General features: G+C 49.2%; 2 protein-coding genes across 4 annotated transcripts in view; both read right to left on the bottom strand.

Moving 5' to 3' along the window:
- Positions 1-26520, bottom strand: part of LOC101787477 (oocyte zinc finger protein XlCOF6-like) — a 502509-nt gene that overhangs the window by 62916 nt on the left and 413073 nt on the right. The gene's annotated exons all lie outside the window — the stretch shown is intronic.
- Positions 1-26520, bottom strand: part of LOC106025945 (zinc finger protein 14-like) — a 431103-nt gene that overhangs the window by 83859 nt on the left and 320724 nt on the right. The window lies entirely within an intron of this gene.

The following is a 26520-nucleotide window of genomic DNA, read 5'->3' as shown; positions in this document are numbered from 1 at the left end:
CGCAGCCCCCCACGGTACGTCTGGGAGACACAGGCAGGGAAGGGAACGGAAGGCACACACCCGAAATCTCAGAGAGCACAGAAATAATGCGTCACATAAAAGAAATAAAAAACATAATGAAAGAATTGCTTAGTATATCTAAAGAAGACACAGATGAAGAAGAAGAGCATAATAATGTGAGGGAAACCTTGACTGAGCAACATAGAAAGCAATTAAAATGTATGAAACTTAACCAAAAAGATATTCAGGAAATTTACAAATTTTAAAAAAAATTTAAATTTTTTAAAACTGCAAAACCACTTGAAAGAACCTTAAGATAGACTTTCAGGCCTTGAAAACAGGATTGCAGCTAGCGATCATGAAAGGAAAGATATTTTAAAAATAACAATTCAACAGCTGCAAGACGATGCAAAGAGAAATAATTTAAGAGTGATTGGTATCAGTGAAGAAGCAGCGGTCAACACAAATGAAATAAATAGGTTATTTACAGAAATAATAGCAGAAAACTTCCAAAACATGGATAAAGGATCTCGTACACAGATACGCGAGGCATTTAGAACTCCAGCTGGCCATAACCAAAGTAAAGCTACACCCAGACATATAATAATCAAGATCCCAGAAATTCAGCACAAGAACAGAATATCAAAAGGTGTTAGAGAAAAGAAACACATCACCTATAAAGGAAAACCCATCAGAATCACGACACACTTGCTAACACAAACCATCACGTCAAGAAGAGTTTGGAGTGAAGCGTTTCAAATCCTGAGAGAAAACACCTTCCAACCCAGACTGATGTACCCTGAAAAACTACCTTTCAAGATTTACGGAAAAATAAGATACTCCAGTGATAAAGAACAGCTGAAGGGATTCATGACCACAAAACCAACCCTACAGAGAGCGCGGAAGGGTGTTCTAGACAGAGATAAAGACGACCACGGTGCCAGGAGCTGCACGCCACAGAACGGTCAGGGAGACGCGGTGTCCTCACACGGTGGAAGGCTACCCAGCTGGAACGTGGGACAGTCTTGAGGCTCTTGTACGGATGCAACTGCAGGTCACGTTCATGAGTAAAAATGGTTTCTTATTGTCTTGCCTTGTTAGGTCTGATTCTGTCCTGTCTCATTTTGTTAGGTTTTATTGTGTCTGATTTTATTGCCCAACAGTTTTGAACATAATGGGATGCATTATGGTAATCATGGTTGGTTTCCTATTGTTTTTTTTTAGTCTGTTTTCTGTTGTTTGATTTCATCGTGTATGAGGGTATGGGCGACTATTTTGAAGAGAACAAGAAACATTTCGGTAGCCATTGTCGATCTCCTATTGTGTTGTTTTAAAATCCCACCACAATGCTTTCTTTTGTTTTGGTTGGTTTTATATTACTTTATTTAGTTTGAGCGTATTGTGTGGAACATCTGGACAACTATTTTGAAGAAAACAAGAGACATTATGGCAGCCACTGTTCTCCTGTTGTGTTGTGAAGTGCTATGTTGTTGCATTGTTCTGTTCTGATTTGCTTTGTTCTGTTTTGTTTTATTCTTTTTAAAATAAAAAAATTTTAACAAAATGAGGCATAAAACCCGAAAGATTATTGTAGAGGCCAGCCTGGACGCCTCTCCGGGAATGCAGCACAATTGTTAGACTGAGCCTTGTTTGCACACACTATCCGTACAGTGTGAGGCAAGGGCTGTGCCGTGTCCTTCTCCTGTTGTTTGCCTGTACGTGACGCACACACGGCTGACTGAGGTGCTGACACGGAATCTTTGGGGCCAACTGACAGTTTCCCTCGTCCACGCACTGTGGTCTCTGTGGAAGGCAGTCAGACGGCAGAGCCAGGCAGCTCCCAGAGTGTCAGCTGGTCCAGTCCCCAAATAGAAGACGTGACTTCCAGGCTACCGAAGTTTACATATCGGAGAGCAGCAGCCTCCCAAATTCTCTCGCAGGCCAGCCCGGCTGAGGTGTGCAGACTGTTTCTCGTGTCCTCCCGCTGCTCTGCCCTGCTGGCTCAGCTCACCCGGCCACACAGCTCCCGCCATCCTCTCCGTCACTCATCCTCAGTGACTCCCTTCTGCACGAGATAGTGAGCTTTGGGGAGGCCTCTGTCTCTGCGTCCTCCCAGGATGGCACTCGGGACCGCTCGGCTGGCCATCGCATTAAACATGTCTCAGTGCCTTTGCTTTGCTGTGGGTTGCATTGGAGGTGGTTGATTGGAACCAGTTTCCCGGGATTCCAATACCGTTTCAATGGATTACAAATACAGCTTTCTGGAGTGTGGGGAGGACTCATAAAAGGATTATAATTTTGAATTATACCATACAGTATATGGATTGTAATATTCAATATTTGGATTACAATAATTATACAGTATTAGACAATAGAAAGAGCAATGCAAAAGCTCTATAAAGATTAAAATACACTTACATGTATGACAGCATTTTGAAGTAATCTGCAAGGTTTGCCTACAATGTATAAAAGTTTCAAAGATTCAGGTTTTAAATTATAAATACATTAAATTTTGACTCGTAAGTGAAAATATGGAACATTTTCTAAGTGCAACAAATATAAGACCCATGAATGAAAATAAAGAGGAGCTAGAATAGTGTTTATAAAGATAAAGCAATTTACAGTGATTCAGAATCGGACCCAAGCGCGCTCTTGGTGGCCTGCCGTCTCCCGGGGCTGGAGAACCCGCTTCCTCCTTCAGTGCCCCGCAGCAAACCGTGTTCACCTCCAGCCTTCCAGATTTTGTGACAAGTAATTTGGACAATTTTCTCTTTCTAAGTAAAAAAAAGGAAACGTTCTGACATCGTCACCTCTTACAACTGTTTATCTTAAAATAAAAGTACAACTTTTTCGGAATAAACCAATTTGCATACCTTTAGCAAGTAACACACGCTTGATGTTAGTCTGGTTTTGTCTCAGTAAAATGCTGATAGCAGATTACGGCAGAACGTCACCCAGGAGCACCTTTAGCTAGGAAGGTGAAAACTCACGGCTACGGAGAGCACAAGGCACAGTCCTGCCTGAGCACGTTCGGCAGGTTCTGCAGCTCTGAAAAAACGGCTTTTCTCACTCCTGTTTATAAACTAAATCGTTCATGTTCTGTGAATAACAAAGAGGTTTGCTTTCACCGAGAGCTGTGGGCTACGGTGAGAAATTAAACCTGCTCCCGGCCTCCTGGCTGACAGTCCCTGAGGTCACACAGGGGCAGAGTCTGAGTGCAGGGAGAGCCCTGCCTCACTCTGTGTGTGGGATTCCACCTTCTGCTCAAAGGGACGGCAGAAGAAGCATGCATTTCTTTTTTTTTATTTAAAGAGTAAAAAGAAAGAAAAAAAAAAGCAGTTAGAGGGTACAAGTAATACAGAATTTCAAGAAAAAAATATACAGTAAGAAATCACTAGTTAATAGATTACATATTGTCATCTTAGAAACAATTGTCCAAATTGCAAAATTAAAGCATACAAAGTGGACATTCATACAGTGAGTCTGCAGACAGTTCTGTTCAATGATCCAACAAAACTCGGTAATATGGTTTTCTGTCCTACACACTTAAACATACATGCAGTTATATCCCTTAGGCCACTTTCTTTTCCTCCCTTTTGTACGATAACGATTACCCTTTTTGGGTTTTATTACTCCCACAGTTCTTATTAAGAAGCATGCATTTCTGATTGTCTCCTAAGTAATCCAGCTGTCTGTATTTTCTCCGATAATGTGTTTATCAATCAGTCTAGGCCACTGTGGATTGCATTTCATCATGAACTTTGAATGGAACAATCCTATCACTATCTTAGACACACACACACACACACACACACACACACACAAGTTAGGAAGACATAAGCCTACACAAAAGTTTGTACATGAATGATTATACTGCAGTTAGTTAAGTTAGCTAGAGATTCACAGTCAGTAAGAAAGGCACCAGGCTAATGTAGCCCACAGCTGAGCTGGGTTTATCTGTGATTCTACTGTGTAAAGCCCTGGACAGTGGGTTTTACTGCCTAAAACGCCCACATCGGCAGCCGCAGCCCACTTGCACACTCCCTCCTCCGGGGGAGCCGCTCTCTTCCTTACAGCTCTAACTGAGTCCTGCAGCCACGTTTCCACACCTTGGTGACCTGAGATATGAAGCTCACACATTAAACAGGCTGGAATGCACTTTACAACACCAGTAATACTTAGTGTTCATAAAAGGCTGAACCAACTGAAATACCTACAAACTAGTGCATAAGCAAAAATTTAAAATTTCACATTATATTCACAGAGATTCACAGAGATTAACAATTTTCTGAGCAATGCTATGATGTAAATCCAGCTTGGAAACGTCAGGAAAAGAGACACATAAACAGTTTTGAGTTATTCACTTACACAAAATAACCAGAGTGGCAATGTACAGCCTATGTAGGTTTGAAAACTAGCAGAATTTGTTTGGTAACGGGATCGAACTCACGAGGCAGGCGCTTGTGCCGCTGAGCTAAATCCCCAGCAAGGAAGAGGAATTTAAGAACAAAACAGGATAATCTAAACAGATGGGGCGGCTGACTATGTGCACTTTGAAGTAAATGGATCAAACATCAAGTAAGCTACATTTTAGAGGAGGAGTCATGAAAGAGCATTTCTGCACAATAATAATAACCCCCGGGGAGCCTTTTCCCATCCAGCTCTGCAGGCGAACATCTTCAGGAATGACCCTGACATCACTGAGATCCACACGGGCTGCAAAACTCACCACGTGGTGACAATGAGGGATGACACAAGCTTCAGCCTGCTGACAGGACAGGCTGCCCGCAGACTTCTGGGGCCGTCGCCACGCTGGGTGTCAGGTGTGAGCTTCTCCTGCTCCCACAGGACATGGAGGCTTGCGGTGCCCGGCATCAGCCATCTGGGACTTCACATTGACGTGGTAGAGATGGGCGTCTTCTGCCACCCAGTAAGACTAAAGCTAAGACACCTGAGCTCAGAAACACTCCCCGGCAAGACCCTTCTTAGCATAACATCATCCCGGCCCACTTCAGTTATTCCAAGATTCTGTTTGTCCACCGAGTGAGAGACCCCACGGGCTTCACCCACGCGGACCCTTCCACAGACCTGGCTATCATCCTGTGCACCAGTTAAGTGGTGACCGAAAACCGTCCTGGGGTGTCACCCTCGAGGCCCGTCTGGAGAAACGGATTTCCCAGTCACCCGTCAGTACTAAATTTGTGTCTGTGTATTAAACAGGCAGTCCTGGGGTTGGTCAGATCCCCGATAAGTGGTGTGCAAACCCGCTTCATGTGTGTGCTAACACACTTCATGGTCTGTGCTAACACACACTGGAGACGGGAGGAGAAACCGAACCCGCCCTGCGTCTCACCTGGGACTCTTCCAAAAGCCTGTTTCCGGGGGCTTCTCCAGGATGCCGGTGTGGAAACTGGGTCTTCAGCCTCTGAGGACCCCAGAAGACACGCAGGGACACCTCAGATACTACAGTGTCTTCTCATTTATGAGCATCTAAGATTCACGTTCCCTCTTCCCACAGAGACATATGAATCACCGTGTGGGGCAAAATGCTTCAGAAGTGCCAGTGCTGGACAATCCTGCCCTCAGCTCAGCAGGGTGACGGAGAGGAAGCTGGATCTCAGGGTGAGCAGGCCAGGACAGAAAGGCGGACGCTGAGCCAAGACCCAGATAGCTGAGTCCCAGAATCAGCATAAACCAGAGCTACGAAAGGAAGTGCTTTCTCTCTAGCCGGGCACATGCTGGCTGTTACGCTAAACTGCTCAGCCCCGTGTCTTTACTGAAAAGCTTGGTTCGTTTTTTCTTTCTTTCTTTCTTTTTTCTTGTCTTTCTGAGACAGTTTCACTCTGCAGATCGGGCAGGACTTGAGCGCACTGTGTGTCCCAGGCGGCCCTTGAGCTGGATTCCAGCTGTGCACCGACACACCCAGGTCTGTCCCACTGTCAGAGTGACGTAAGTCAGGGAACACGGCCAACGTGGAGGACTTCAGCAGAGTGTCAAATAAAAACAAAGTCAGAGCAAAACAGACACCTCCAAACAACAGTGCCCCGAGTACCGCTGCCTTCTCCAAACGGGTTCATGCCGTTCTCCGGGCCACATTCCTCTGGGGAACCTGGACGACACGATATGCAGCACACAAAACAATCTGACGAGTGTCCCATTCTGAAAAGGATTACAGAGTTGAAGACAGTGTACAGATGCTGCCGTAGTTAAAAAGAGAAAATGCAGTGATCGATGCACTGCAAAATAAAACGTGCTGAACATGAACAGTATCCTGGATTAATCAAAGAACATGGTCAGACCATTGCTCGGTGATATTCCTCCATCTGTGCTGGGGAAACACATGGAGCACATACGCAGATTTATAGTAGAATGTTAAGTATCTGTTTAACATGGTGGAGCGCGTGCACCGTAACCACTGGTCCTCACCCTGGTGTCCAGGGCTGACGGCAGTGACCCAGGACCGCTGTCCCCCGCCATGAGCAGGGCAGCACCCCACACCACGAGTGAGGGAGGTACATAAACTATGAAACTGCAACATGTCCACTAAATGTTTTTCTTTAGAACTAAAGATTTAACTCAGGGCATCATGCAAGCACACAGGAGGAGCGTCCCATACCATTTACCCCACACTGGCACAGGCGCCTGCTCAGCTGTGGGCCGGGTGGTGTCACGGTCTCCTGCACAGCCCCAAGCGCTGTGACTGGAGGCTGCACCGCCCGCACACGCGCTTCCTCTCCTCAGCCCTGAACTCCTGGTTATCAGGATGACTAGGCAACCTCAAAGGTGAACCAGCTAAATGTCTCACGTTCATCCTCGCTGCAGGGAAGGAAGTGGACACAGCATTAAAACTCCTCTCCAGCCTGGGCAATTAAGAGCGAGCCTGAAAAATCAAGAAAGAAACAGGGGCCTGTGCAGCTCAGAGCCAAAGTCCTGCATTCAGGCCCCAAACAGTTCAAACACACCTTGAAATCTTTGTATGCAAGACAAACCCTACTTGAGCGATGATGCCCACCCTGTTATTAAACCCACAGGGCCTTCTTCCTAATGTTGATTCTCAACGTGTTTCTCAGTTTGGATTTAACACTCAGCGCTTGCAGAAAGTTTTCAACAAGTTCCCCACACTCGGTGGAGAGCGCAGCCCATGACAAGCAATCGAGCTCAGTGGGCGGCCTCTCATCCCCGATGCACACCGCACACACGCCATTGGTGGGACAGGGGCCTCATACTCTAACCTGATTGGCTACATTCCTGAGGTCCTGTCTGGCGGGCAGAATAAATTCTGATACTGGACCGCCCTTTGCAGCACGGCTTTCTAGGAGGTCAACAACCGACTGCTCCTTGACCTTAAGTTTTCCAAGAATTTTGAAATGTGCCTTTTACCAAAAGAAAAGGGTATTACAAAATCAAGGGTGCTTATAAAATGGGGTTATTCGAATTATTTCCTTTTACAGAAAAGACCACCTCTTTCCACACTGGTACTAGATTAATATCCCCATCATTGCGCTCAGTGTTGCAAACCCTCTCAAAGCCTCATTTAAGTGCTGGGATTGTAAGTAATGGCTTGTTTTGCTACCTGTGGCATCTGGCGGTGGGTACTGGTCTGAGGTAGATTTGTGTAATCAGCTATACTGATGAGAATTCCAGTGAAGCAGAGGCGGTGAACTAGAGAGAGAACGCAGAAATGGAAGCTCCTCGAGGAGCAGGGAAGGCAGCCTTCCCACTGCACCGTGTCAGAGACTCCACCAAGGTGCCCAGGTTCCAGGGACTCCAAGTGCCAGTAACCACCTTTTCTCCAAAACCCCAGTTTCCTTCAAGCTTACATCGTTAGAAATCTGGTCTAAGAATCTGAGTTTCAAATGGTCATTTTCAATGCACAGAGTCCCCTGTGAGAGGTGGCCATCAACTCACTGACACTAACTGTGCTCCGGGTACCTCTAATGAGCGCTGGACCCACCAGCCCCCTGGCCGCGCCCTTTGGATGCTTCCAAGATCAAGGAGCTGTTCTGATTTCCAGTGAAAAGTCTGTTAACGTCAGGAAAGCTGGCACCTAGATGTAGATAAGTTTCCATCCCCTCTAAGAAGTAAACAGGGCTTCTGTGGCACAGAAAACAGTCAGGTGGACAGTCTGCAGTCCCACACTCATTTGTGGGTAGTTACAGTCTAATTCTTTAAACCCCACTTCTGGTAGGTCACTTCCACAAAAGGGATTGCTAAGCCTGTTGCAAAATAAATTCTCCTACAAGCCACCGAAGTCGGATCCCTAGAGCAAGATTTTTCCTTTTGTTTTTTGTACTGGGGATCAAACTCACGAGTGCACATTTGCAAGGCAGGCGCTTATGCCGCTGAGCGAAATCCCTGGATCTAAAGAATCAACAATTTTAAAAAAGAATTTGTTTGGTACTGGGCATTGAACTCCTGGTGCTTGCCAGGAAGGTGCCTACGCCACTCAGCTAAATCCCAGCCCGGTAGCAGCAAGTTTAATAACCAATCACAGAGTGACACTTGGGGGGCCTGCAGATGGGGCCACCACCCTGTGTAACAGAACTGCACCCCAAGATTTTTTGATGAGTCAGCTCCAAGTGATCCAACTTTTCTCCCAGGGTGGCTTTTTAACACCTCCTGCAGCCCAGTGGCATGACACAAGCCTGTCATCCCAGCACTCGGGAGGCTGAGGCAGGAGGATCTTGTGAGTTCGAGACCAGCCTGGGCTCGAAATGAGTTCAAGGCCGCCTGGCCTGCATAGACAGACCCTGTCTCAAACAAAACAAAAACAAAAAAACAACAAAACCCACTTACTGCAGTCCCTGCGATACAGTTTTCTTGGGGCTGGTCTTCCCTGACTCTTTTTCTTCCTGTATGTCAGAGGCAGACAAGGTCAGTGACGGTGAGCATGCAGGCCCAAACCCAGACAGACCTTTGCGTTCGGTGCCTCACTCCAGTGTCTGAGGCCAGGAGACTGCTTTGTGTTCTTATTGTTGTCAGTGGGGTCCTGACATCAGTAACTAAGGTGGTTTGGGCTGGGGATTTAGCTCAGTGGCATGAGCACCTGCCTTGAAGCAGGCAGTCGTTAGTTCGATTCCTGGTACTGATAAAAAAAATAACTCAGGTGATCATTGTTTGAGCTCCTGAATGTGGGAGTTCGGCCACCTGCTTCTGCAGAGTCTGAAATGCCTCCTCCTCTCTCCTGATCAGAAGCCCGAATGGCGCTCAGTAACCACAACGCAATAGCTTTGAGTTTTCCATGACAATCATTAACAGGAGTCAAGAGTTCACTTTTGTTTCTTAACTGATGAATTGTATTGGGTAATCATAGCCGCAGTTCTTGCTTGCCACCCTTTGTAAATCACTTTGTGATTTATTTTTTTGTACCAGGGTGGGACTCTGACCTCAAGCTTGCCGGTCAGGCAAGTCCCCAGCCCCGCTATGGTGCTTCTGTAAAGGGGTGTTTTGTGAATAAGGTCTTATATTTGTTTTATATGTGCTACATTTAGATTATTTCAGAGGACTTCACTTGTGGCTGTTGTGAGTTTTAATTTTATCTTAGGCAACATTAAAGAAAAACTGTGTCATATACAACACAGCACTCTGTCCACCAGATAAACGATGTGATTTCACTGGTCATTGTTAAGACTGGAGGACAGATTTCACTGACACAGACTGGCCTGATAGACCTCCATATTCCAGGGGACACGTCAAGCCTTTTGATGCCACAGTTTCCTTTCTCTTGTCTGTCTGTCTGTGTGTCTGTCTTTGTGATTCTGAGGCAGGGTCTCGCTGTGCAGTCCAGGCTGGCCTTAGCTCACTGTGCAGCCAGGCTGGTCTCGCACTCACAGTGATCCTCCTGCCTCAGCCTCCCGAGTGCTGGGGTTATAGGTGTGGGTCCCACACCTGGCTTCTGGTCTCATTTCTGATCTTCTGTCACTTTATACTTTCTCATACAAGACTAAAACCAGTTTACTGATAAATGCTAGCATTTAATACACTTGCTGCACACTTAAAAAGCTCGAGGCACATTTTGCTGCTGATTCCTGCCTCACTGTTTCGTTACCCAGAACCTCAGAGCACCCCGTTCATTGATTGCCTTTACACACACCACGGAGCCCGGGTCGGTGTGCAGATCGCAGGCCAGGCCCAGGCTGTGTGAACCCAGGCCAGATGCCCACACCAGCCGTGCCCTGCCCGCCCTGGCGAGCCTGCTTGTTCCCTCCCAGCCCGGGGGCTGCCTTGGCAAAGCCAAAGTCAGCCCGAATGGAAGAGTCTGCACCAGGGAGCTGGAAAGCAACGTGTTGTGTCTTAATGCGACAGGGCTGGGGAGTAAATCCAGATCACCAGCCGGCACCTTAGGGTTCAGTTTAGAGCAAGTACAGGTTGACGGATGATTTATTACAGGAATGAAGTCACTGGTTGCCAAGCAGGCTTGCTCTCAACAGTTTCTCTTAAAGGAATTGTCCATCACATCGAGGAGATTCTGGGCAGGCCGGAGGCAGTTTCAGCAGAGCAGGTGGAGTTACACGTGTCCTCGACTGGGCCAGCTGGTTCTGAGCCCTACGTGCTGGGAACGAGCTGAAATCCATAAATATGGGCAGAAAAACACAAACGTGACTCCCGATGCGGACACACGGACTCAGCGGATTACTTGGGAGCAGTGGCTGGATGCAGACGTCACAGCTAACTGGGCTTTGCAGGCTCACATGTAGCAGATGGCTTGAGCACAATCAGAAGGCTTCCTGATTTATAACCTGTGCTGTAGAGCATCTGTCAAGTGTCTGTAAGTCTGTTCATCTATAATATTGCTTATTGCTTACAACGTCACCATAACGTCAAGAGCCGACACAGTGGGACCACAGCCCCCGTATACATAGCCCACGGAAGGAGACACGGGACCCTGCACAGCGCCCCCCCACGCCCATTGCACCACAGGGTCCCAAACACAGGCCAGGCCTCTGACTGTGCCTGCCGCTGCGTCCCGGGCCGTGGTGCACTGCTGTCCCCGTCCCGCTGCCTGCACTGGCTCCCAGATCCCTGCCCGGCCTGCCCACCCACAGCCCCCTGCCACAGGCCCCTCAGGCCCCACGTGAAGCTCCCTCTGCTCCTCCAGCCGCCATCACAGGCTCTCTGCCCCACGCCCAGTCCACTCCGGGCTCCCCTGCACCCCCAGAGGTCCCTCTCCGCAGGCCGCCCCCAGATCAGCCCGTACCTGAGCTCTCTGTCTTCAGTCTTTATCATTCAGTTTTCTCTGACTCACCAAAACTTTACTTAAAATCCCTTAATTAAAGAAAACAGGTATTAAAGTGCGACACAGCCTCAGACCCCAGAGGACCGCGTCTAGTCCTGGCGTCCCTCAGGACGCCCTGCAGGGGGGCCACTGCTCTCAGAGATGACCTCGGTCTGCGCCCACATTTGGCCTGCCCACCCCCTAAAGTGCGTCATGTCACTTTGCCATCAGCTGTGGCTGTCCAGCAATCGGTAGCCCGTATTCCCGGATACCCCATCAGATAAATGGTTGCCCAAAGGGCCACCTTAGGAACTGTCTGGCTTTCACAGGTGTACAAAGCTTTTCTTCTTCTGACTCATGTTACAGGAGATCTGTGCTCATTAACACACAAAGCTTCTGACCGGTCTCGGCACAGTAACATGTTTAAAAACTATGTAAGAGTTATTAAAATTCCATTAACTGAATACATTTTAGAGTACTCTGCTTCTTAGTATGTTTGTTTTTCTGTCCATCTGTCTATACAACCCATAAAAAAGCTGTTTTCTTTGGGCTCAATGCATTTTTCTCTTTTACAGTTTTGGAAACATGCTTCCTCCCAACATTCCAGCTTGTCAAAGTGATATTAAAACTGCTTTTATAAATGTAGCAAATATTTTTTGTTTTCATACAATGACTCAAAAATCTCTTACTGATCAAAACGATGTGTTAAGTGTTACGATCTGGTTTTTATAGGTCAACAAAAAGTTGTTAAGGGAATGAAATGTGGACCCTGCAGGCATCAGGACACTACCGGACGGGACTCTCCCTGGTAAACAAAGGGGCTGCTACCCTGGAAAATCATATTCCAGCCTTTGCTCATTAGTGGGGGCCCCAGTAGTCTCCATAGTCCCGTGGGAGACACCCCAATACAACTTATTAAAAATATTATTGTTATATGTTTACACTGATCATCAACAAAAGTTTACATTTTCTAAAAATAACAAAACATTAATTTCTTTTAAAAGATGCCGTTGGTCCAAAATTCAGTTTAAAAAGCGTTCACACGGCTATGCCAGTTCATCACCGCTAGTGTCTTGGTGTATCACATGTTTTCATGCTGTCCGGATGCACGCGGGTCTTCCAGAACGCAAACCTGGGCTTGTTTACAGTGACACTTTTCTTTCTGACTCTTGACCTTCTCTTGACCTTCAGCTACTTGAAATTGGAAGCTGATGCCAAGCCAACATGGAACCACCGATCAAAAATTAATTGAAGGAGAGAAAACCTTCTATGATGTTTATGTTACAGAAGTATTACTACACGCAAGTGCTTAAGTATTAAGCTGCGACAAACTTAATCAGGGAAAGTGACACCAGGGAGCTCAGGAGGCGGTGCCCGGTTCAGTTCACGGTGTGTCCTGATGGGTAACTTCCAACAAATGCAGGCCCCGGCGGCCAGGGTCAGCACGTTTGCGTGGTGCACACGCAGCGTTGCCCAGACAGTGCCGAGGTGGGACAGCGCAGCCCGCAGGGTTCTGGTTCGGCTGGCAGGCTGCGATCGCCGGTTACAGGGCCCGGTACGACCATCAGTTACGGGAGCAGGCTAAACACCACCCGGCGGGTGCAGTCGGGCATCTTGCAGTTCAGCTTTGGTCTCCTGCGCAGGCTTCATACTTCAGAGTGCTCGATGTTCAGGTAAAAACTTTAATTGTGAAGATCACTGCTCACACTACGATGTAGTGTTATTAACTTTCTCTTCTGACTGTTCAACAACTGAGGTTTAGAAAGCAAAACCAGAAAAACGGATGGGCTACGTGGAGATAGAGGACGACAATAGTTTGCCGCTGGCCACGCAAGGTCCATGAGGACCGTGACCTCAGGGAGCCTCTTCTGTGACGGCCTGCATCTTGGTGAGTCCCAACCAGGAGGAGGTTGGTGGCCCGCAGGGCACGGGAGTCTCCGTGCATGGTGCGCCTATGTGGCGTCACCAGGAAAACAAGTCCCCCGTGCTTTCAAAACAAAGCAAATCAAAACAAACCTGGCCTAGCAAGGACTGTGGCTCATCCTGATGGCAGACCCTGCCTGAAGAGCGGAAAGGCTCTTCCCCTGTTCCAAGCTGAGTCCTGAAGATGCTTGACTGACCTCGACAGACAGTGAGACGGGAGTTTAGCTGACATAAACGTATAATCAAACACATAAACTTTGTCCGCTGTTTACACGCCCTCCAAAATATCGGCACTAAAAAGACAACATGACCGTTTTCTTCCTAATTTAAAATATAATCTATTAAGAAGACAAAATATACCCCAAATCACACGACTTTAGACACTGTAACAACAGTATAAAAATACCTGTGCCATTCTGACAGCCAGATGGTGTCATATTCCCGACGCTTCTAATATCTCTGTGGTCACTCAAGTTCCTAAAACAGGTTAGAGCCATTCAGATTCTAAAATCCCCCAGACCGTCTCCCTCTGCTCTATAATACGCTGCAATATTACACGTCTCCTGTAGATCTTACTCTCAGTATGACTGGAATTCCGATTCAGTTCTCTTTTCATAGAAAAAAGATAAAACAATTTCATGATAAAATGCTAACAGTAGTCAATGGATTACGTGTTGCTATCTTTACAGTGGTGGCCCAGGTACGAGACGTGGGCGTGAACACTGTCACGGTCGCCACCCAGCTTCGTTGTGAACGATCTGAGACACACTGCTGGTGTAACTCACGTGCAATTTCCCCGTTCCCGCCCTGTCTCTCCCCTTTCCTGGTTCCTTGTCCTTTGGAACAATTTCTTCCCACGTCACAGTATCTGTTGTGCATTTTGGGTGTAGACACCCTTTAAGTTTCTCACACAATGGAGACAGCACGACGTTTCCGCATGAGTCTGATGTATTTTACCTGTGAGCATGGTCTCAGGTTGCCTCCACTTACCTATAAAAGCCTCAGATTTCCGCCCCTTTGTGGTTGAGTGATACTTCTCCACTGCAGCCGTGCTTTCCCCTGGGATGAAACACGTTCCCGTCACTCTGAGTAAGCTCCCGCCTCTCCTGTGCCCTCAGCTCCTGCAAACTTAGGCATAACTTCTGAGACCGGCAGCTACACCCAGTCCAGGTCACTTTCACGAATCCTCACGTTAACTGGTGTTTACCAACCCGCTCTGACCCGACCCTAACCAGAGATCGCTCGTCTGCATGTCCATGTGAGCAACAACCTGTTCAAGCATGTCAGTCCGTCTCCAGGGCTGAATTTCCAGGCCTCCTCACACTTGGCTCTCGGCAGGCTACAGGACCTTATGCAAGTGATCCCCAAGAGACAGAGGCTGCTGCTGGCGTCTCTGCATAAAGCCCTGTCCTTCAGGTTCTCTCCTACGCAACCCATGTGTCATGCAGCAAAAAGTCATGAGAACCAAAGTCAAATTCCCTTTTTCTTTATAATAACTAAAAAACAGCAATAGCCCGGTGTGCTGGCTCACGCCTGTAATCCCAGCACTCGGGAGGCTGAGGCGGGAGGATCCTTGCGAGTTCAGACCAGCCTGGGCTACAAAGTGAGCTCAAGGCCAGCCTGAACTGCATAGTGAGACCCCGTCTCCAAAAGACCAAAAAAAAGAAAAAAAAATAGGACTAAGTCTCCAACTTGGCCTGACTGTCCCAGCTTGCAGCAGGAGCTCTGCAGGGAGCTGAGCTCAACACTGAGGCTGTCCTCAGCAAGCACAGGGAAGGAGATAAGATTCAATTTTGCAGGTCCTGGAGACATAGGGAGACACTCAGAAATTTACAACAGACATTCCAGGGGACTTACCCCACTGAGATGCAAGATCGCCAGAAAAATTTGTTCATTAAGATTTTCCCACACTGTGTCCCCTGCCTTTCCTGTGTCCCTATAAACAGGACACACTTTTCTTTGTTCAGGGCAGAAATTCCCGCCATGCAGGCTTTACACTGGCCTGGTGGTCTCTGACTTTTATACACCTTACAGAGTGCAGCCAGGACAGGACCAAATGCAACACAGGTGCCATAGTAAACAGAAACACCAAAATGATGCCCAGGATTTAGAGGCAGATTTACTCAATGTCAGATGAATCCTGAGTAAGAATCAATTGTTCCTCAAGATGTCAGGCCCCAAAGGCTCAGGCGGAAGGTTTTATGGGGTCTGTGGGGGAAGTCCTAGGCAGAATGCTTGGCTGCCTTTGATTGGTCTTTGCAACTTGCATCCTAGTGACCAGCTATGTGTCACAGTGATTAGTCATTTCTAAGAAATAAAAGCTACAGGAACTGTAACCAGCACTGTTACCAGGGCAACTAATGAACTGAAATATATTTCCAGAAGGGTGTCTTTTAGTGTCCTTGGCAAATCTTTTTGTTATGTGTGATCTTTTGGGATAAGGCCCACTGGAAGCCGTAACACCAGGGCTGTCAGTGACCCTAGCATGGTCCTAACCAAGGCCCCCAGTGTCTCCTTTTTATAGAGTTTCCCCTGAAGTTGCTTTTAGGGAGAAACACAATTGAGGCCCATCTTTTCTGTAACACTAGTCTGGTAAGGGGATAAAGGAATTAATGTCGTCTAGGAGAGTGTTCAGTGTGTCTCGGATGCCTCCTCATGAGTTGGAACTATCCGCTTCCAACACTTACAAGAGCCAGGCGTGGTGGCGCGTGAGTGTAATTCCAGCATTTGGCAGGCTGAGGCAGGATTGCTGTGAGTTTGAGTTTGGGCTCTATAAGTGAGTCCCAGCCCAGGCTGTCTTGCACAGATAAAGCCTATTTCAGGGTGCTGCTACCCAAGCGCCCCCTGAGTTCTTGGGGTTTAAACCACGAGAGCATGAGAAAGAGAGACAAACCTGCGGCCAGGCGGAGCCCTGGGGATGAAAGGCAGGGCTTGCCTGTGACAGGGACGTGCGGCAGAGCCACCCGTGTCCCTCTCGTTAGAGAAAGGGTCTCACAGAGTCCAGGCTCGCCTCAGACTCTCCTCCCCCTCCAACAGGTTGGGGAAAAAAAGTACCCACACCCAATTTTATCTCGTCAATGATAAGGCACTCAGAGATCAAGAAATCTCGACTAGGCTTTTACTTGTGCAAATATGTGCCAGTACCGCCCAGCCATGAGGAAGCGGGAGCCCTGAGTCTTAGGGGCAGGGGGTTCCTGAAACCCCGAGGTGTGGGAAGCGGCTACCCTTTAAATTCACTGGCTGGATTCAGTAGCTTACACTCAACCGGTGGAGCCCTCTGGGTCAGTTAGAGACGGGGCTGCTGTCTGCAAAGGGAAATCCTAGACTCTTATTTTGGGAAAAGACTGTTTTGGGGAAAAGCTGCGCAGCTTTCTAAGTGGCTGTGGGTTCTTACTCCTCACGACGCTGTTGAAAGAACTGTAGTGTCTGGTCGACTCTCTGAGCGCTGCAGGCCACAGATTTCACAAAACAGCTCTTCCTCAGCAAAATTCAGAAGCTAACCGCAAGGGCGGACCACCTGTGTTCCCTTCCTGTGCCCTTTCCTCCGGAGCTGGCCAGGCAGGATCCAGCCAGAGCTCTCCTGCAGGAGGCCTGAGCATGTCTTCACTGCTTGGTTCTTTTGTTTTTGAGGGGGTGTGCGGGAATCGAACTCAGGACCTTGCGCCTGCCAGGCAGGTGCCTATACCACTGAGCCAAATCCCCAACTATTTCTCCTCTTTAGCTTCTCTTCAATAAATAACTGGTTTTTATTGTAGGACATGTATCTTATACGTAATTAAAGTCATTTGTTATTTCCAAGAGATGCTCTCTTGGAAGATCCTGTAGGATTATTTACATAACCAGGGTGACGACAGGCTCCGTTTTATTGTGACTTTCCCGTTTGTGTTTCTTACTGAATTGACTGAAGCCTCCAAAGCGTATGGAGAAAGGGCAGAGACAGCACAATTCCGAGCTTCCTAATCGAGGGAGAAAACATTCAGTCCTTCACCGTTAAGTGTGATATTGGTTGTAGGTTTTTTCCTAAGTGCCCTTGATCACATTGAGGATATTTCTCTTTCTTTTGTATTGGATGAATTATAATCATGACTATTACCCAGTTTTTACTGGTGCTATTTCTGCATTCCTTAAGAGAATTAATCTATTTTTCTTCAGTTCTTTTTTGTAATTCCATTTAGTGCACAGTGCACGCAGGGCTAGGAGCGGACGTGGTAAGAAGAATTTGCCAATCGTGACTGACTATGGAAAAGCGAGACTCAGTGCCCCAGAAGAACGGCATCCTGGCCAAGAGAAGACCTGGCCCTGGGGCTGAATGGGGAGGATTCCACATGCGTTTGGTTCTAATGCAATGAGGGGCTCTTTCCGCATAATCCATCCTGTGAGCACTGAATTGGATCACCTGGTCCTCTTGTCTGTCCGTCTCCGTTGTACAGATTGACTGCTTGTTGCTGAGGACCAGGATAACACTCATATGTTTATTTTTGACTGTATGTTGGAATATGAAAGAGACTGTGTCACGATGTGTTAGGCGGGGCAGCCCACACTCAGGCCCCTTCTGTCCCTCTTAGAGGAGACTTACTTTCTCTCAGTGAGTTCTTCCAGTGTTCCTAAAATTCACTGCTCAGTTTGAGAGAAACTGAAATCCATCTAGCAGATTGGGAGTTTCATTCCCTATATCTGATAGTCTCAGGATAATTTGTACTCGAAGGTTGGGTATTGTTTTGCACACTGCTGGAAAAGATTTATTCACATTTTAAGAGTTGTTCCATGTATTTTTCTGAGGAATATTGGTCTGTGGTTTAATTTTCTGGGCACTTTTTGTCTTTTTTAAAAATCAGGATCGTACTGTGCAGTTTGTACTAGATTTGAGCTCACCGTGCAGCTAAGGCTGTTCTCAAACTCACAGCCATCTCCTGCCTCGGTCTCCCCCGTGCTGAAATTACAGGCCTCTGCCACCATAAATGCTGTGGGAAAATTCCCAAGCAAACCCAGCCCAGGGGAGGCTGCACGGAGGGGATGAGAAGGCCGTCTTTGACCTTTACACCTGCAGACGGGTGAATCTCAGGCCAGTGGACTGTTGTGGGATAATTCCTCAACGATACTTACAGAAAGTTTAGAGGTGGGGGTACAAAGCAAATTCCAAGATGTTACCTAACTGGTTACATGCACTGAGTCCTATATTGTCAGGCAGGTTGATCTTGAACAGATTTCTGAAACAGAGGAATTGTCTGCCATAATTAGAAATGCTCCAGATGCCGATGGGCTGCCTTTCTCAGGTAAAGGCTCACATTGGCTGTTTTCCAGGTTTCATGGTCCAGTTTGAAAATGCCAGAGTTTCCATCGAAGTGTCCTTGCAGAAGCCGGCGGAGGGTAAAGGTGAGTGCCCTCCTCACCCTGCTGTCCTGCAGATCCCGGTCTCACCTGCGGTGCTCACCTGATGTGTTAGCTTTGCTGATCGCCTAGAGGCGCCTGGCCAGTGGTGACCAGGCCTCTGCGCTGGGAAGTGGGTGACACGGGCACTGGGCACGGGGCCTGCTCTGCACGGGGCCTGGGCGGGCTGGGCATCTCCCTGCATTGCCAGGCCTTGAGGAAGGGACGCACTCAGCGTTCACCAAGAGCGAGACACGCCTGAGAGCCTCAGGTTCCGGTAAATCACAAGCATGGGTCGGAGCCGCGGCCCTAAATCGCTTTTCATTCCTGGAGTGAGAATGTTTCAGATTTTTTTCACAGGACGTGTAATGTGCCGTTTAAAATTGCACTCCAGTGATTTGTAATCGATTCAGCTCATTGCAAAACTGTACCGTATTTTCATCACCCTGAAGGAAATGTCACCCCTTCTGCAGCTCCCAACACGCATCTCTTAGCAGCTGCTACTGTACTTTGTGTGTCTGTGGACTTGCTGACTAAATGTTTTATGTCGGTGGAATCCTCTGAGATGAGGCCTCCGTGCCTGGCTTCTTTAGGAGCACAATGTTCTCAAAATCCACCCATATGCCTGCATGAGTCGTGTTCCTTTTGAATTTGTGGGATTGAATCCAGGGTTAATGCGCTGCTGAGCTGCATCATGGGCTTTTACCTCTGTCGGTGTGGCAATCACAAGCACACAGCACCAAACCTGCTGCATGTTTCATTTTATTTTGAAAGATTGTCCTGCCTCAGCCTCCCACGTGGCTGGGACTGCAGCTAAGTCTGTGAGAGCCCACAACGGTGAATGTACCACGTTCTATGTAAGCCTTCATCAAGTGAGGGAGAATTGATTTTTCCACTTGGGAGCTATTATGATATGCCTAAATGTGGCTGTGCAAATTCATAGTCAGTTTTTTTGTGTGTGTGGAGACTGTCTTCAGTTTGTTCGGACAGAAACCCAGAGGGAGACCTGCTGAGCCACGTGGTGACCGTGTGTGTGACATTTCCAAGGGCTGCCAAGCCGTTCTCTTGTGACTGTGGACTCTGACATTCCTAACAGAAAGGTAGGAGGACTCTGTTTGCACTTTTACTGACTGTGTTAGTTACTTTTCTCTCATTGCTGGGACAAAATATCCAATATCCAGAGTTAGGGAGGAAAGGTGTTTGCTCACGGTTTGTGGAGGTTTCAGTCAATGGCAGGGTGCCATGACTCAGGAGCCACAGTCCCAGCCACGGCAGACAGCAACGGCAAGGAGCAAAAAAGGGGAACAAACGTGGCTCCCTCCCCTACACCGTAAGCAGTGCACGCGCATGGGGTGTGCATGGCGCTCACGGGGTCTCCCTGCCTCCTCCAGCACAGGCTGCGGGTTGGGGGTGTTCACAAAGTGAGGGCCTGACCCCCTGCTCAGTACTTAGCTAACCTTCTAAACGTCTGCAGTTTATGAATCACTCATCACAACGTCCTGGAGCTTAAACACCTGTGTATTCATGCACGTTAGTCTTATTTATTTTGTTTAAACAAACGTCATCTGAAGCCAGCATGGGGGTGCACATCTCTAATCCCAGCCAACGGATGCTGAGGGGGAGCACAAGCTCCAGGACAGCCCGGGCCATGTGGAAATTCCAAGGTGAGCGTGCACTACAGAGTGAGACTTTTACGGGAAAAAAAGGCATAAAAAGTGCATTTTGAAACTGCCCACTTGAAGAGGAGCTCATTTACCCTTCTACTGGCCCATGCCCTGATTTATGGGGACCTGTGTAAGAATTTTTCCCTGGAGAGCTGCACCACCTTGGCCGAGGAACAGGGATCACAGCGACCCCACGGCCTCACTGTGCCTTGGGCATCCGAAGAGACCCAGACAAGGTGAAGCAGTCTGGCAACTGCAGAGGGTTAGACAAGGCTTGCACGGGGTGGCTGGAGAGGACAGGGAGGAGCAGGAGCAGGCTGTGTGCACGACGAGGGTGTTTCCCACGTGGTCCAGCCGCTCCCGAGACACCGGCTGTTTGCTTCTCCTGATTGTTCTGTCAAACTGCCTGCTGCAAAGCGGGTCGGCCCTGCTCCCTCCGCACCAGGGAGAGCCTCTGTACCGCCCCCCAACACTGCACTCTGTGAAAACGTTGCCAGCGTGACAGGAGAAAAGGGATTGTTGTTTGAATATGCAAAAAAAGATAACTAAGCTTTTTTTCCCCTTTAATTTCAGGAGATGCTCACAGGCGCCGTGTGTGCAGCACAAAGTGACGGCCTTCAGCACGGGGAGCAGCCCAGCACAGCTCCCTTCTTGCCCATCCCTTCCCCTCCGCACCCCACCTTTAAACCTCTACCCCTGGCTTCCCAAACTTCTGCAAAAGAGCAGTCTCCCCGTTTCCTGTAATCTATTCTGCATTTTTCTCCCCAGCTGATCTATACTCTGGCTTGTTCATGTAAGAGTCTCCTCCATTACTGTTTCTTGGTGTAAACTCCGTTTTGGAGGGCGGTTCACCTTCCCATGACATAATTTGTTAATTTGCATTTTACATTTGAATTCAAACGGTGCCATTGAAAAGCACCCCATCCTTCACTGGAGCCTTTCCATCGATGAAGGTGCCCACTGGACCATTTTTTTTTTTTCAGTTTTATGTCAACGAGTGAGAAATAGAGCCCCAAAGAGGCCACCTGCAGTGTTCGGGTGGCTGAGGCGTGGGAATGGGCTCCTTCCCCATGTGACAAAAGTGGACAGGACAGAATGAAGCCCTCGAGCGTGAGCACACTGCGATCCACGTGGGCCCCCTTGTCCCCATCATCCGGTGGCCCCTCTCCGAGGGGAAGAGCGGGAAGTGGCATCACCATCCACCTAGAGCACAGCCAGGCTCACGCAGCACGAAAGCGAGGTGACAACAGAACAGGGACATGTCACTGTGTCCACCGTCACTGCAACAAAGGCGCGTTCCTGCAGGGTGTGGCGTGGGACATCTGCATCCCCCCGACATGCGGCACACAGGAGGCACGAGACAGACGAGGATTCACCCCAGAAGCTGCGCCCTGGTCTCAACCGCCAGGTCCCCAACACTGCAGAGGGGAGCAGCGGGCTCTGCACCTCGGGGTGAGGGAGCCCGTCGCCTCCTTCCCTGGAAGGCATTTCTGCATCCAGCCTGGAGATTCAGTGTCCCGAGTGGCAGGGAGAGGAGCAGAGTCACGGCTTTGGTCAGCAGGTGAGCAGGCGGCCAGGATGGTCAAACGCCGAGCATGTTTGCACAGAAACCTTCGAAGAGTAGAGGAAGCTTTCTCTTTCCTCCAGAAAGGAAGCCTCTTTGTGGGTGCCAGTTCCAATAAGGGATTGAAAGTGAACACTGATGACAGTCCATGAGCCAGCTGGGGCGGGGCAGGTCTGTGGCCCACAATCTCCGCCAGAGGAAGGTGTCGACCTCAGAGGCACCTCGCCCCTGCACTGTGCTCTGTTAAGTCAATGCCCTTTCAGAAAGCACTAACTCTGGTGGTTTAAAATAAGTTTAAAATGCACTGTCGTTTTCCGGTCTTCAGGAACGGCCACTGCGAAGCATTGCTGGGGTCCAGAGAGGCCCCCTCCTGTCGCAGAGCCCAGGGCCGGGGCCAGATCTGCACAGAGCAGCCAAGAGCTCTGGCCTGGTCTGCGGCAGTGTATAACCATAACCTTACTGCAGAACATGATGAGGTTGTGCAAGCTCTCTCTGAGGGCCTGCCAGGCCCAGCTGGTGATTTCCCCGCAGAGCACGCATGGCCCGGACAGAGGCTGACACAACAGGGCGAGTCCACAGTGCACAGTGACAGAGGAGGGCAGGGCACAGAGACGGGGCTCCTCTGAGGGTCTGGCCCTGTCCCGTTAGTGTGGCATGGATTCGCTGTCTGTGTGAGCCTGTGTGCTGTGTGATGGCTGTGTCCTTACCTTGTGTTGAGATGTTGCCTCAAGGCCGTGGATGGTCGTAGGTGCGGGATTTTCAGAGGCGGCTGGATCTAGAGTGTGTGACGCTAGGATGGATTCACGGTACAATTCGAGGCTCAAGGACACTAGGATTAAGGGTTAAGTGGCCTGGACAACGTATCAAGGGGTGAGACTGACCCTTGCTGTGCTCCCTGCATCCTCCATGAGCTATTTCCTCTGGGCCACAGCATGCTGCCCAGGAGCCAGCTGGGTGTGGGCTGCCACCTCTGCAAGCTGTGAGCTAAATACACTTTCACCCATAACTTAACTTAGAGCATTGGGTACTTTGTCTCCCCGATGCGAGGAAAGTTACTGTCTGATGTGTGCGTGGGGAGTGGGGTTTGTGAGTGTGTGCGTGTGCTGTGTGTATGCGCGAGTGCTCGTGGTTTGTGAGTGCGTGTGCGAATGTGTGTAAATGTGAGTGTACTGTTGGGCACTGTGGGTGTGTCGTAGTCAGGACTTGCAAGAACAATTACACACAGGACACAGAATTTATAATGTTCTTTTACGATGATCACGGAGAGTTAAATACAAGAAAATGCAGGAAATCTGTGCACAACACTAAAGACCTAGAAAACCCAGATGAGGGCCTGGAGCCCACAGTACTGTCCTGAGTGAGTCCAGCTGGAGGCCCAGAGCCCATGACATTGATTCCTCAAGTCTGGTTCACAGATCTGCCCCGAGAAGGCCCAAAGGTCAGCGGTGGAAGCCAGAAAGTCTATGCCAGTGGGATGAAGGAGCTGTGCCAGCGGGCTGAGGGTTCTATACTGGAGCCAAGGAGCGACTCAAAACAGGACCAGAACTCCCTGAAAAGTAGCACAGCCACCCTCAGTGCAGTGAGGCCTTGAGCTCCTCGGATGATGAGAACAGCTGAGTGCATGTCAGGAAGCCAGCGTGACAGCTCCTCCTGGAGACTGAGCAGCACACACCTTCCCCTCTGGAGCCAGGAAGCGACGCTCAGTGTAAGCACCAGAGCTCCCCCGAGTGAAGCACAGCACCCTCAGTGACAAGGTCCTGAGCTCCTCCAGGGATAACAGCTGAGTTCACATCAGGGGAGCCAGCATGATGAGCTTCTCCAGGAGACCACCACTTAGGAGAACCCACAATACCCTGTTCCTCCTTCCCACGTCTCTGTTTATGCTGGCAACTTCCCTCACTCAGGTGGGCCATCCATGCTCAGCACGATGCTGACTAATTCAGCTGGTGTTGAAGAGCCCACCAGATTCTGATCCATTACAGGGTGTGTCTCAAATATATGAGAGAATGTGCTTCTTGTTTGTGCTGGTGTTGTCTGAATGTGTGTATCAGGTGTGGGTGACTGTATATTTATGGATGTACCCTGTGTGTACATCATATGTACGCATGTACTTAAAATACTTGTGCTGGTGTACAGATGTTGTCTGTGTGAGCGTGCTTGGTGTGAATGTGCAAGTGTATGTGAATGTGCTCTATAGGTGTGTATGAATTCTTTATGTGAGTGTGGTTGGTATTTGTGAAAGTACGGGTGTGCCCTGTGGATATACATGAACTATTTGTGTGCTTGATATGCATGTGTATATATAGATGGGCTCTTTGGGTGTGTGAGTGGCATGTGCATGGGTGTGCATGCTGTGGAACTTGAGTGTGCCCTGTGTGTGAGTTGTGCATATATGAGTGTGCCGGATGTGTGTGTGAGTGTACAACTTGCCCTGTGAGAGTGAGTTGTGCGTTTATAAGTGTGCTTGGTGTGTGAGTGATTGTCCTGGGAGAGTGCAGAGTTGTGCATCTATGACTGTGCTCAGTGTGTGAGTGTCCAGATTGCCCTGTGAGGGTGTGACGTGTACATCTGTGAGTGTGCTTGGTGTGTGTGTCAGTGTACGGATTGCCATGTGAACTGTGCATCTGAGTGTGCTCGGTGTGAGTGTACGGATTGCCCTGTGAGAGTTGTACATCTATGAGTGTGCTCGGTGTGTGTGAGTGTACACATTGCCCTGTGAATGTGAGCTGTGCATCTGAGTGTGCTTGTTGTGTGTGTGTGTGTACAGATTGCCCTGCGAAGGTGAGCTGTGCATCTGAGTGTGCTTGTTGTGTGTGTGTGAGTGTACGGATTGCCCTGTGAGAGTTGTACATCTATGAGTGTGCTCGGTGTGTGTGAGTGTACACATTGCCCTGTGAGTGTGAGCTGTGCATCTGAGTGTGCTTGTTGTGTGTGTACAGATTGCCCTGTGAGTGTGAGCTGTGCATCTGAGCGTGCTTGCTGTGTGTGTGTGAGTGTACAGATTGCCCTGTGAGTGTGAGCTGTGCATCTGAGTGTGCTTGTTGTGTGTGTACACATTGCCCTGTGAATGTGAGCTGTGCATCTGAGCGTGCTTGTGTGTGTGTGAGTGTACGGATTGCCCTGTGAGTGTGAGAGCCGTGTTTGTGAGCACACTGAGGCTACATTTGAGTGACCTTTGTCTCCCAGGGATGGTGACCGTGGAGCCAGGGATTCTAAGTGACTAAGCCGTGCTCCCGAGGGAGACTTTTCTCCTGCTCCTGCCGCAGACACACAGAACCTGTCAGCTCCTCTTCTAGACATTTGCCAAACATTCAGGCCATTCAGTGTGCTCCATCAAACACAGAAATAAGTCAAAGATCAGATGCAGGTTGTAAGACAGACGACCAAGAAAATATCCGCTCTTATTTCACAGAGACCATTGGGAGAAGGTGGCCAAGGGTAAGCAGGCGGAGAGCAGAGGAACGCAGGGGAGAGGCAGGGCGTGGCCTTGCCTGGGACGTGGGGACACCCTCTGAACACCTCTGTGTTCCAAGCGTGCGGAAGTCGGGTTTCCCGAGTTACACAGCCTCGCTCTGGGGATCTGGGTAGGGCACAGCCATGTCCAGGGAGCCCCGGGAGGCAGGGAGCCTTTCAAAGCTCTCGTGCCTCTTTGAGCCCCAGTTCTGCCCTCCCCAGTGGCTTGGCAGGTGGGAAGGTGAGGCAGGGCAGCCTCACAGGAGCCCGAGGGACACTCCTGGGATGAGGAGGACAGATGTCTCTGGCCTCCTGTGACTGCACCAGAAGCCCTTTCCCCATGGTTGCAAACTGGGGCTCCCTCCACACAGCCAGGGCCAAGCGAGTGCCACGTAGGTGGGCACCATAGGCGCATTGCCCACCGTTTCCTCCCCGTGGACACCCGTGTGCCAGGGCCCATCGCTCCTACTGCCTCCCTCGTTGGACACTCGGTGCCCTGCTCCTGTGTAGCGGCTGCACCCGTTAACCTGCTCAGCCTCAGCGTATGTGACAGCTTTCGTGGTCTCATACACAAAAGCAGCTGTTGGATTGGTCTGTCTGGGTTATAGCCCATGAATGCAGCTGTTGGATTGGTCGGTCCGGGTTGTAACACCTCTACATACACGAAAGCAGCTGTTGGATTGGTCGGTCCTGGTTGTAACACCTCCACATACATGAAAGCAGCTGTTGAATTGGTTGGTCCGGGTATACATGAAAGCAGCTGTTGGATTGGTCTGTCTGGGTTGTAGCGCCTCCACATACATGAAAGCAGCTGTTGGATTGGTCGGTCCGGGCATAGCACGGCCACGTACATGAAAGCAGCTGTTGGATTGGTCTGTCTGGGTTGTAGCACTTCACATACATGAAAGCAGCTGTTGAATTGGTCGGTCCGGGTATAGCACCTCCACATACATGAAAGCAGCTGTTGGATTGGTCTGTCTGGGTTGTAGCACTTCACATACATGAAAGCAGCTGTTGGATTGGTCGGTCCGGGTATAGCACCTCCACATACATGAAAGCAGCTGTTGGATTGGTCTGTCTGGGTTGTAGCGCCTCCACATACATGAAAGCACCTGTTGGATTGGTCTGTCTGGGTTGTAGCACTTCACATACATGAAAGCAGCTGTTGGATTGGTCGGTCCGGGTATAGCACCTCCACATACATGAAAGCAGCTGTTGGATTGGTTGGTCCAGGCTGTAGCACATCCACAGAGAACGCACATTCATCTACGGCTCTGAAGTCCTGTAATAACCCCATTTGCCTGACTCCTTTGGGGGTACAATGACAGAAGTAT

Source organism: Cavia porcellus, unplaced genomic scaffold, assembly GCF_034190915.1.
Source record: "Cavia porcellus strain 051 isolate PalLab524CR breed Dunkin Hartley unplaced genomic scaffold, mCavPor4.1 scaffold_33, whole genome shotgun sequence".
NCBI lineage: Eukaryota > Metazoa > Chordata > Mammalia > Rodentia > Caviidae > Cavia > Cavia porcellus.
This window is presented reverse-complemented; position numbering and strand designations above follow the sequence as displayed.